Source organism: Mus pahari, chromosome 1 (genome assembly GCF_900095145.1).
Source record: "Mus pahari chromosome 1, PAHARI_EIJ_v1.1, whole genome shotgun sequence".
Taxonomy (NCBI): Eukaryota; Metazoa; Chordata; class Mammalia; order Rodentia; family Muridae; genus Mus; species Mus pahari.
This window is the reverse complement of record NC_034590.1, coordinates 40,322,308-40,333,777: the sequence shown is the minus strand read 5'-3', so window position 1 is coordinate 40,333,777 and position 11,470 is coordinate 40,322,308. Positions and strand designations below refer to the sequence as shown.

The 11,470-nt window shown below is 43.8% G+C and overlaps 1 long non-coding RNA gene across 1 annotated transcript; it reads right to left on the bottom strand.

The window, feature by feature from the left end:
* Positions 1–1,322: 1,322 nt before the first annotated feature.
* On the bottom strand, positions 1,323–9,943 carry LOC110336393. Its single transcript, XR_002381222.1, has 3 exons — positions 9,837–9,943; positions 1,737–2,887; positions 1,323–1,621 (listed from the first exon to the last, which is right to left on the bottom strand). It is a non-coding gene; the product is annotated as an uncharacterized LOC110336393 (long non-coding RNA).
* Positions 9,944–11,470: the final 1,527 nt, after the last annotated feature.

Here is an 11,470-nt window from a genome sequence, read left to right as displayed (position 1 = left end):
TGTCTACTAAAAAAGTATATACAAACAAGTGTCACTATCTGAAACACATATGTATGTATGTGCATATGTATATTTACATATTATGTATACATAGTAAATGTGTTACATACATATAAAGGCAACTTTTAAACTAAAAGCCTGAGGTCTTAAATTCTTAAGTAGAATCATTCTTTGTGCTACTAGATGCCATCAATTTTCTCTTTGGATTAAGAAGAATGTAATATAGTGATAGATAGAGATGAAGATGTGTACTGAAGCACTGGCAAGGATGTTAGATGATAGACAAATAGATTATTGATTGAGATATGGATGCTAGAGATAGATAGATAGATAGATAGATAGATAGATAGATAGATAGATAGATGATAGATAGATAGATGATAGATAGATAGATAATACACAGATCAATAGAGATATATAAATTGATAGATAAATCAATGATAGATAGATAGATAGATAGATAGATAGATAGATAGATAGATAGATAGATAGATAGATAGAGTGTGAGTGTTCATCTTAGTGTCTTTCTCCTTGTCTCATGTCTCCTTCTTGTTTACCACCCCCCAAGTACTTTATTACAACCTATTGTAGTGTCCACTTCTTCTGCCTGGCCCTCTTCTTTGAAGCTCTGCATCCCTTTCTAAGAGTATGCTTTCTCTCAGTATGTGGACAATATGTACAAATCAGGGTACTCAGGTGTTTCCAGCAACAGCAAACCCTACCAAGGCAGACCTCACTGGCTGGTGTACATGATGCGGGTGAGCCCTATTCCATGTGGCAGCCCCAGATGCCCTGCTCAATTTCCCTTCCTAAGAAAATATCTACAGAGCTTGTTCTGCCTTATCACATCACATGCCTGACCAGATACCAACAAGATACTGGCACCCTGCTCTTTGCATGTAGCCTCCTCCAGATCCATGAGGCACATAAACTATTCTTTATAAGTTACCAAGCTTGTTACTCAGACTTTCACACTATACAAAAAGACCTGAGATAATCAATTTATAGAGAAAAAAGCCTTATTTTGGCCCACAGTTTTGGAGGTCTTTGTCTGTGACCAATTGGACCCATTGCTTTCGGCCTGTAGTGACACATCATCATGGGACCCTGGTTTAGGACAACCAAGTTCACAATATGGCAGGTATCAAAAGAAGAGAAGAGACTGGTGTTCCCCAATTCCCTTGACAGCATGCAAAATGACCTAATAGATAGGTCCCACTAGGCTCCCACTAGGTTCCACCCCTAAGATTTCCTCTACCTCCTAGTAAAGCCAAGTTGGAGACCAAAACCTTACTGACAAAGCCTATTGGAGACACTGAAGGTACAGCACCCAGATTCATATATTTTGTTAGAAGCATGAAAGAAAAAGTGTAGTAAAAGAGGTCAAGAGAATGAGTGACCCAGGACAGGTGTGACCCATCCCCCAGTGTTGCCAGCATGTATGTCGCCTCCCGAGAGGCTTCTGACTGGCTCATGCCAGCACTGCATGCAGCACAGTCATGGTCTAACAAGACGGACCACACTAGCTAAGCGATGTCACTCTGTGGATGTCTACACACCCTCAAGCGGTCACCCAAGAATCTCCAAACCGGTTCCTGGTCTCGACATCCGACAAGTAGTCCTGTCAAAGGAAAGACGAGACGGGATAAAGAAATGAGAGAGGCTGCTGTCCAGCCCACACGCCCCTCCTCTTGCCAGTATTGATCGTACGCTATTGGCTGTGGGTTGTTCCCCACCTTTTCACTTTGAAGGTATTCCAGGAAGGACTCTGTGTTTTCAGAGTGGATGGAGATCACCCAGTGTCCTCCTGAACTCTTCTAATAAAAGACAATTACTTTATGTTGCCTCAGGCTCTTCCCAACCCGAATAATGTCAATGTCAAAATCTCCAATTAAAACGGACTTTTTTAAAAAGAAAGAAAAAAAAAGACTAATAAAAACCTTGAAAGTGTGAGGCTAGCATGCAAAACTTCTGATCAACCAACAAGCCACTTACTCCTGGGACAAAAAACGGCCTAAGTCTAGAGACCCTGGGTTCAAATTCAAAGCATTCCACATAAACGGTGTGCCTTAAAAATAATTGTTTATCCCATGGATACTCTATTTGCAACCTTTCAGCGGATGGGCTCCAGGGAATCTCACTCAGGACTCCAACTGATAGATCATCTGTAGTGGCTTTACCTGTCCTCCTCCACATACAATTTGCAGCCAAGTTCCCACTCCTGGAACCTGGAAATGGGAACTTACCTGGACAGTGGATCTTCACAGCGATATAAAGCAAAATGAGATCATTAAGGGTAGTCCTCAAAGCAAATCGATTGATGGCCTTTAAAAATCGGGAAAATGTATATACAGGTACACATATACACAGAAGAAATGCATTAATGGGGAGGCACAGAGAGTGTATAGCAATGTGTAAGCCTGGAGCTTCCGTAAGGTACAAGAACTGGGAACACGTGTAAGAAGAAGGAGAGGGGGGGAGAGAAGGAGGGGTGGGAGAGAGGGAGGAAGAGAAGGAGCTCTCTGTGTGTAGAGTTTATCTGCTGTTCTTGATTATAAGATTGGAAGAGCCCAAATATACTAAGCTGTCGCCTAGCTATTTGAGTACATTTTAGTTATCAGTTGGTGACAGAGAGATAGGAATGCAGCTGTTGAGATTACCCTCTCTGCAACGAGGGCAATGTCTGAAAGTGCGAGAAGGTACTAGTCATTTATTAGATGACTCTGATCATACACAATATTCAATTCTTGGCCTTTGCCATCTCCACTTCGGGCAGTACACTGCTGCATCATCCCACACTTACCCCTCCTGGAGGACACCCAGTCTCCAGTCTGCTAGGCAGGCAGTTCCTGGGGACATGCTCTACAAGGTCCTTCCAATCAAACACCTGCAAGATCACCAATCTTCTCTCTTGCTGAGCCAGGCAGGGCAAATACAAGCCAATCCCGCCATGTACTTCATGTTCTATCTCATTAGATATGAATCTGAGTATCCCTGCTCATGTTAGTATCAAGATTGGGGCATTGCTATGGCTTGAATGCCCCCCTCCTAAGCTCATGTTGCAATTGATACAGTACTAGAAAGTGGGCCATTAACACATGATTAGGATCGATATTGTCTCGGGAATAAACTAGGTGTCCAGAGAGTGAGGTGTCTACACACCTTGCTTCTATCTCTCAGGCATGCTTAGCTTCCCTCCACCATGTGAGATCCAGCACAGAGACCCTTAACACACACACTCACAGGGTGCTCTTAGACATCTCAACCTATGGGCAAGTGCAAGAAGATTCAGTGACAATGTCTCCCAGGCACCTCTGGGAGCAGTTGACAAAAGCCCAGAACTATGAGAAACAAATCTCTTGCTTTTAATGAATTTCCCAACCTCCCTTTTTTTTCTGCTTTAGCAACATAAAGCAGATTAAGACAAATATTAAACCCCAAAGAAAGAAGCATTGCCTGACTTTTAAACTTGGGAGTTGACTGACAATGCATCGAAGTTATAGCTCCACACTCCTGCCTCTGGTGTGCTTATAGGGAATCTGGGTGGGGGGTGGCTCAGCCAGTAGAGTACATGTTGCACAAGTACGAAGACTTGAATTAGGGTCTCAGCACCAGCAAGAACAGTGGGTACCTCTGTGATGCCAGGACTTGGAAAAAGATCTCTAGGGCTCACTGGCCAGCCAGTGTGTCCAATGGATGAGCTCTTGAATCAGTGAGAAACTCTATCTCAAACATTTGCACGAGAGCAATGAAGGAAGATAGCAGACATGGATGACTGATTTCATACATGCAACACGCATGCTCACACATGTGCACACCCACTCTGACACACCACACTCTCACGAATGTGCTCACACAGAAACAGAGCCATGAAGGAGAAGTCAGACAGTCCTGGTGGAACTGCCTGATAGTTCATTTAGGGACAATATGGAGAAATTGGACTTACTCCATCTGAGCTTCATTGTCCTCAACTCTGCACTGGGGACGAGTCATGTCACAACTGTGACATGTTGGGGATATTAAATTGCTCAACAAAGCAAGGATACAAAAACCAAAAACTGGAGGCTCAAGTGGAGACAGCAGTGTGGCGTGAACATGGCTTGCTTAGCATGGACTTTTACTTAACAGAAAACTCAACAGATCTCCTGGCTTTGCTTCAGAGTCTCTCAAGGAAGAGGCCACGGGCAGTCTGCAAAGCTGGTGTTCAAAAGTTCCAGAGCACTAGAATAATCTGGATGAGGGGCAGCAGCGCCTGCTGCCTATTCCCTTGACAAATGCAAATGTCCAGCTAGCCACAGAGGACTCTTTTTTTTTTTTTTTTTTTTTTTTAGCTTCTGAACCTAGCTTTGCAATGACTTATCTAGAATCCACCCTCTAAAGCAAAATAGAAACCCCATTTGGTAGATAATTTAAAATTCAAATGAGTACAAGTCCTATTTTGACCACTTGCAGAAATTATTCACCATTCTTTCTAGCATACAAAAGGATTTTTTAAAAAAATAACAATAATAATTCCAAACTGTCTCCCTTTGTCCTTGCTTTCCTACAAGAGCACATGTCTATGTCTGCATGTGGCTCTCTGTGGAGTGGGTGGTTATTGGATATATTGGACAAATAAGGAGACAAAGGAGACAGAACTTTTCTATTTGGAAAGTTTCTTAGATACCTCCTAGATACTGAAAAAAAGTATCTAAGAACATTCCTTTGATACTTTTGTTGGGAAAGGAGAGAAAGGGGGGGCACAGTAGCTTTAGAGATATAACACAGGCCATGGGGAGCCACGGGAAGTCACGGGAAGCCCTAAGGCAAAGGAATCCCACTTAAACTCCCATAGGAATAGAGGACTGCTCCCCAGGCTTTCCGAGCAGCAGCTAAGCACATGGCTTTGTACTGCACAGGCTTCTCCCTGCTTTGGTATGATGTTGGTCTGAACTACTTGAAAGTCCATTATAAGGCTTCAGTTTTTCTACATGTTCCATCAGAGGTTGACCAGAAAGGGACTCTTTCTTCTTGATTAGAAAGTGTTTCTTACCCAGAAGAGCCTCCAACAGGTCTGACCCTCATGTTCATTAGAGACTGCATGACCAAAGTGCTATATGATGTCCCCACCCAGCACACCAGTGCTCTCACCAACTGCCTGGAGCTTTCTCCTGTGCCGCTCCAGAGTCTCAGGCAGTCACAAAACGAGGCCTGCGGTGCTTGGTTGCCAGAGAGCACAGCATGGGGATGTTCCTGTGATGAAAACCTCTCCCTGAGCCACAACCTAGGATCCCCAGGCTCTGCTCACAGGCAGAAGACTAGCATTTATTTCACAACCTGTACCCCCCAAGAATCTACAACTGTGTCTCATCAGCAGTCAGTAGACTTCCCCATGTGAGATAACTGAAACTGCTCAAGAATTAAATTCTTATGCTGGACAGATAGCTCTGTCAGATAGCCCCTCATGAACTCAATGGTCTGAGTTCAATCCCCAGAGCCTACATAAAAATCCAAACGATGTGTGGCACACATTTGTAATCACAGAAATGCAAAATGGGAGGTAGAGTCAGACAGATTCCTGGAGTTGGGCGAGCAGTCAACCATAGCCTACTTAAGGCAAAGTCCCTCATATCCACGTGGTCCATCTTGCTGAAACTCCATCTCTGCTGCTACCGGGTCTGTCCTTCACTAAAGCCAGGGAACCCAAGAGGTTAGCAGCAGCAGCCGTCACGCCTGGGTCTTTCTCTCACCATGGTACTGCAGAGCCACTCTGGGCCCTCTCAGAAGTGTCACTGGGAAGACAGTGGGGTTGGAAGTGACTAACTCCACCTCAGCATCTCTGTCTCCCTCCAGCTTTGGATCCCTCATCTTTGCTAGAGCAAGGATGCTCTGACATCTTCATAAAGTATGGCCAGGAGTTCAACCTTCAGTCATCTAAACAAAGTAGACCTTCAGGTCCAAGTTGGCTCCGCATTTTCTGTTATGCACAAGAGAAAACTTTGGCTCTATCCAATGTTGTATTGTATCTTCTTTATCTGGTTCCCTTGTATATGTTACTGTTCCTATTCACCAGTTTCTAGTGTTATAATTCAGTAAAATCCTTTATTTATTTTGACATACAAGCTATTTCTCTCTGCGTTTGGCTCGGTATTTACTCTTAGAGAGGCACGGTTGCACTGGAGGGCAGAGAAGGCTGGACCATCTTGCAAGGAGATGTAGTTTGAATCTTGACAGTCCTCAAAGGCTCGGTTGCTAGAATTGTGCTATTGGGAGATGGGGAAGACTTTAAGAAATGGGACCTTTAGCAGATCAGTGTGAATATTACATCAAAGCCTGTGGGGTATTAGTGTTCTCTTCCTGTCTGCATCCTGGCCTGGAGGTCATAGGCTTCATCACTACACACTCCCCTCCATGATGGCTGCTTTTCCAAGGCCAAAGCAACGGTGCCCACTGTCTGTGGACTAAAACCATCAAAGTCTGTACCAACTTTAACTTTCTCTTTCTGTAAGTTGACTATGTAAGGTACTCCATTGTAGTAACAGAGAGCTGACTGAACCCACACACGACTTCCAGTGTGATATTACACCAGTATCTTCCGGCAGTAAAATCATCGTGTCTGCTGACATAGAAAACAAGAACCAGCTTCATCCGAGACTCTCCAAACCTCTTTTGTCAGTTGTCAGGGTCTTGCCCCTCACGGAACACGTTAGATTTCATGTAACCCACTTGTTGCTTCGAGTTCGCTGTAATTCTGTGTCCTGCAGAGTTAAATATTTTGACTAGTTTCCAGTAAATCCAGCCCTGATGGTTCTAGGAGAAAATAAATTTTGGGGGGGAATCACTCTAGTTCTGTGACTGGATTGGAGGTTTAAAGACTTGGGAACTGCAGAGATGGCTCGGTTGGTAAAGTACTTACCCTGCCTACACAAAGCCCTGAGTTTGACCCCTAGCACCCAGGCAGAAGCTGGACACAACAGACAATGCCTAGAGTCCTATAGCACTGAGAGACAGTAACGGAAGAGACCCTGGGTGTTCTGGACAGCCAATCTAGCCAAACCTGTGAGCGCCAAGCTCAAACATAGGAATCCTGTCCGTGGCCATGAGGTGGTCAGGGGAACAAGTTAAAGATGGAAAGGAGTAGCTTTGATCATATTCCATTGTGTACATGTAAGAAACTCTAAAGACTAAAGATTTTAAAATAATAATAAAGTAGAGCGTGACTGAGGAAAACACCTGTCTTCACCTCTGTCCTCCATACACATGTGCACACATGTGTGAACTCATATGTGCACATACATCAAAAATATCATAAATATGATCAAAATCATGCCGTATAAAAATCTCAAAGGGTTAACAATTTTTTTCAATTATAATGACATTCTAAAGAGGATTAGACAAAAATCTTTAATTATTTTTTTTTTAAAGCTTGGTTGTGTGGACTGGAAAGGAGACTCAGTGGTTAAGAGCTCTTGCTCTTCCTCCAGTGGCCCCAGATTCAATTCCAAGCACCCATATATCAGCTCACAACCATCTCTAACTCCAATTTCAGGGGACCTGACACCCTCCTCTGGCCTCTGTGAGAACCAAGAACACAAGTGGTATGCATATATACATATAGGAAAACACCCATACACAGAAAAAGTTCATATTTTTAAGTTTAGGAGTGTCTTTTTTTTTTCTTTCTATAAATGAGGAAGAGCTCCCAGACCTGACAGCCCTGAGTCAGCTGACCACCATCAAGGTCAGGTGCAGCAGCCTGTAGTCCTCTGGGATTTGTTTCATTACCAGTTCTTCACAGGACACCACAAATGACAGGCTGAAACCTCATGTCGACCCACAGGCCATGACCAGGAGCTCACACAGCAAACCATGCGCACATCACTGGAGATCTGTATCCTGAATCAGTGTTGTTCCTGAGTCACTCCTGACACCAACTGAACATCTCTTATCTGGGTGTCTGGGACTGGAAGCGTTTCAGATTCCAGATTGGTTTTTTTTTTTCTGATTTTAGAATATTTGCTCATACATAATGAAAGGGGACCTAAAATAAATAAAATATAAAACTCCCTTACAAATAGACTAAAGGTAATTTATAAATATTTTTAGCACACTAGTGTTTGGGGATGCTCATGAGGTCAGATGCATGCTGGCAAAGTTTTAGAACGTGGAGCAGTTTGGAATTTGGGTTTCTGTTCATGGCTGCTCCAACTGTTTCCATGGCGTTCCAGCAAGAGAGAAAAATCTATCCTAGTCTACGCTCAGGGACTCCATGCGCGTAACACACAAACTGCCCAGTGCCATTTAACAGCCTCAGTTTGAATAAGTAATCTGGATTTTTCCACAAGGAGCAACTATTATCACTAGATGGTCCGATAAGGGAAAGAGCTTGGGAATATTGACCCTAGGCTTGAAAGCAGTACATCAGGTCTCTGTGGAAGCCACTGGTCCAAGGGGATGAGATGCCGAGCCGCCAGGCAATGGGGCCTTTGAGAAGATGGCGATGAAGCCAGTGAAAAGAGCAGGGGAAGACTGCATGCTGGATTCCACACCGTGCTGGGATCGACTGGACTGCCTGGGGGGAAGAACGAAGCAAAGAGGAGGAAGAAGCCATCATAAACGACACAGCTCCCATCCTGCAGCCACTCTACAGAGGTCAGGAAAAAGGCCGTGGGAAAAGGGGAATATGGTCTCCCGGCAAGTTCATGGCTCCCAGACAGACCGTTGATACCCTTAGCTGAGTCACAGGCAGAGAAAGGTCACATCGCCAGCACTCATAAGTACAGTCATCTCCAGGAGGTCGCTGCAAACGTTCACCCACTCACAGCCGAACTTTTAAGGTAGCCTTCTTGGCTCTCCTTTATGCTTTCCCCCACCCCCCACCCCCCATCCCGTGTATGAATCTTTACACACCCTGCTTGTGTAGTCTAATAGCGCTGAGAACCATCATCATGTTTACATGATAAGTTAGAGGGCATACTTACACAAAATAGATTATTATGGCATCATAGACAACATATCCTTCTAGGGCCACCATCGCATATGCAGCCTATCTTTGACCAAATGTCATGGACTTTCTCCAGCTTTGGCACTTCTCTGGCTGTAATGCATCTGTTGTATATGTATTCTTTCACTCAACAGCCACTCTAAGGAACTATGCTTTATTCCCGTTTGTTGCTGTATAGTATTCCACCTATAAATACATTGTAATGCACTAGCCCTTATCGTTGAAGGTTCTCTTTAAAATGACTGCTGCTTCTGAGACACAGAAATATCTGCTAGAAAACGAAGAGAATAATTAGGGAGAGGATCACTATTCCCAAACTTTTGGTTTCAGGATTCTTTTACACACTTAACTATTACTAAAGATTCTAAATTAGTTCTTAATGTAGATTTCACTTACTCCTATTCATGCTTCTAGAAATGAAAATCTGAAAATATTGAGGCAGAGAACCCATCACACTAACGTGACATTTCATCTAAAATAGCCATATTGCTCCCCCCCCCAAAAAAAAATGTTTAGCAACTTTTGAACCTCTTTAATATCTGGCTGCACAGAAGACAGTTGTACTATTGAACTCATCTGCTGCACTATGTTGTTTGACTGAAGCATGCGAAGAAAATCCAGCTTCATGCAGATGTGCAGTACAAGTGGGCAGATCTTTCTAACTCCGAGGGGACTCTGGGGACCCCTGGGGGTTTCTGGGCTCCTCCAGCTGCTGAATGAAGGAGGGTCCAGAAAAGCAAGTGCAGTGACAAGCAGGACTCAAGGCAGAAAGCCTGGCAGCTTGAGGCCGTCCGTGTATTTACAGTGCTCTGATTAAAGTGCCTTTTCCCCCTCTGCAGGCCTCCCATCTTACCTTCTACACAAGAAACAATGGCTGGTGAGTTCATGCCAGTCAATGAACCATTTGGGAAGCAAGAAGAACAGATGTACAGCATCTCCGAAGGTGAGCCAGTGAATCCCAGTTTCCACTCAACTCAGGCATCTGCTCCAAGTGCATTGTGCACAATTTCCACAGAAAGCACGTGATACCATAATAATAAAGGAAATAAGGGTTGAGGGTGTAGCTCGGTTGGTAGAGTGCTTGTCTCAAATACATAAAACCCTGACTTCAATTCCCAGCACTGCATAAACCAAGTGTGGTGGAGGAAGCTGGGTGATCTGGAGCTAAAGATCATCCTTGGCTACATAGCAACATTGAATCCAGCCTAAATTACATGAAACACTGTCTAAAACAATAAATAATAAATAAATAAATAAATAAATAAATAAATAAATAAATAAATAAGAAAATAACACAACTTCCAAATGAAAATTATATTTGTGCAGGAGGAGTTATAGGTATGCAGATTCATATGTGTGGCAGTATATGTGCATGTGTACATATACACATGTAGAGGCCAAAGATATCTGTGATGGCTTCTATATGCTTGGCCCAGGGAGTGGCGTTACTAGGAGTTGTGGCCTTGTTGGAGTAGGTGTGTGGGTGGGATTTAAGACCCTCATCCTAGTTGCCTGGAAGCCAGTCTTCTCCTAGCTACCCTCTGAACAAGAGATGGAACAATCAGCTCCTCCAGTCCCATGTCTGCCTGGATGTTTATCACGCTCCTGCCTTGATACTGGACAGAACCTCTGAGCCTGTAAGCCAGCCCCAATTAAATGTTGTCCTTCTAAGAGTTGTCTTAGTCATAGTGTGTCTTCACAGCAATGAAACTCTAAGACAATATCCCTGGGGTGTCATTCTTCAGGAGTCACCCACTCTGTTGTTTGGGAACCTGAAGCTAATTGATTAGGTCAGGCTGTTGGCAGCAAGCCCAGGGGCCATACCTATCTCTACCACCTGCCCCAGATCTAGGATGGCAAGACTGTATCATTTCATCTAACTCTGAGTAGTTTCTGGAAAACAAACTCAGTTCTGGTATAGCAAGAGCTTTCTGCCTGGGGCATCTGCCCCAACCTTGAATTTTGACTTTTTGAAGGAAGATGGAAGATAGAGGGTTTTCATAAAGCCCCTAATTTTTTGACTTACCCATGAGAGACCACCCAAGGCAGACACTAGAATGGTGGTTGGGAGGCAGGGTAGGATAATAAATGAAGGATAGACTACATGAGAAGTCCACAACTCCATTTCTTTATAAGACAGTCACAAAATATAGGACAGAATCCAGAAAAATACACACACACACACACACACACACACACATACACACACACACACACACACATATCCAACAGCAACAGAATCATTCTGAGTGCATACATCACCATCCCCATTATGGTGTTGAAATGCAATAAAAAAAAAAAAACAATATGCACATAGACTATCTCAGAGCCCTCATTGCATCTGACTACCACACAACCTTACATGCCTCAGAGTTCCCACAGAAGTGAGAAGAGCAGTAACAGCCAAGCTCCCACAGCCGTCTGCTCACTCAGGTAAAGAACCATCTGCAAAGTTCAAGTGCATCCCGGCACAAAAGGTAGGTCCTT